Raw genomic sequence first — 1,145 nt, 5'->3', positions numbered from 1 at the left:
GTCACCATACTTGGCCACATGTCACGTCACTCACTCACTCACTTTAGTACAATGAAAATAATGATCATATTGATAATAATATTATAATACTATACTATCATGATAATACTAGGTGATTTCGGTCTAGATAATAGGTGATTTCGGCAAAAAAATAAAATTTCTCATGAGAATCACTACTGAAAAGAATGAGATTTAAAAACAAAATCAAAAGTAAAATGTCCAGATGCTTTACGTTGGGATAGAATGTGATAAAGTCATAAAAACCCATCTTAAAGAGAGGCTTAATTTTCACTTTTTGCATTTTGGTTTTGGAGTGAATTATGTCCATGTTTTTATGTGATTCTCTCAAATACAAATATTGCCAATTGCTTAACTGAGAAAAAGAAGTCACCCACAAGCCTTTGGTTCTGTGTGCCGTAGTTTCTTGCTGACCCTCACCTGAGAGGAGAAAGAGGAAGCTGTCCTGTGCAGCTGCCACTGGCTGTGTCTGGATGGGTCTTCAAAGTGGAGTTTAGTGAGGAGACTCTCAAATCAGGGAAGAACTCTTCAGATCCTGGAGCCGATGAGCACAGACAGCACTGGAGCTGAAGTGAAGAGTACGAGAAACTTCATTAAACTTCATCACAACACAAACTAGCAAACATCTTACAGTGTAGTCACATTTAAAGTTGCTCTGCGAAATTTCACAGGCAAAATCCAGTCATTTTAATAGGATCTGATACGACATTATTAGTTTTTTTGCCCACAAAATTTCATAGAACATTCGATAATGTGACCATAGCCTTGTCTTATCGTCTATCCCACCCCGTCTTCCTTCAGTCAAGCAGGAGCCTTTGGATATTCCTGAACCGAAGAAGGCGGAGCCTATGTTCAGACCGCCACCCTTGCCCAAACCTGATTTGCTGCCTGAATTACTGGAGGTGTGGAATCACTGCAAAGAGGAGGAGCTTCTCTTCATGCAGCTTCCTGACTGTCTGCCAGGCCAGCCGCCCACCAGTGACGTCCGGCCCACCAAAACAGAGGTGCAGTCGAGCGACGGACAGACCATGGTGCAGAAGACCGAGACTCAGGTTGGCGCTGGCTAGGTTTAGGCCACAGACTCATATCAGATTTTTCCTATACTCATGCTTTTTTTTTTTTTTTTT

At 41.7% G+C, this 1,145-nt stretch overlaps 1 pseudogene; it reads left to right on the top strand.

Moving 5' to 3' along the window:
• The window catches only part of LOC107576075 (DNA-directed RNA polymerase III subunit RPC4-like), a 4,461-nt pseudogene that overhangs the window by 2,361 nt on the left and 955 nt on the right, over nucleotides 1–1,145 (top strand).

The sequence above is a fragment of the Sinocyclocheilus grahami genome, unplaced genomic scaffold (genome assembly GCF_001515645.1).
Source record: "Sinocyclocheilus grahami isolate Dianchi unplaced genomic scaffold, SAMN03320097.WGS_v1.1 scaffold3181.1, whole genome shotgun sequence".
Classification (NCBI taxonomy): domain Eukaryota; kingdom Metazoa; phylum Chordata; class Actinopteri; order Cypriniformes; family Cyprinidae; genus Sinocyclocheilus; species Sinocyclocheilus grahami.
Note: the sequence above shows the minus strand (reverse complement) of the source record. Positions and strands in the feature narration are given on the sequence as shown.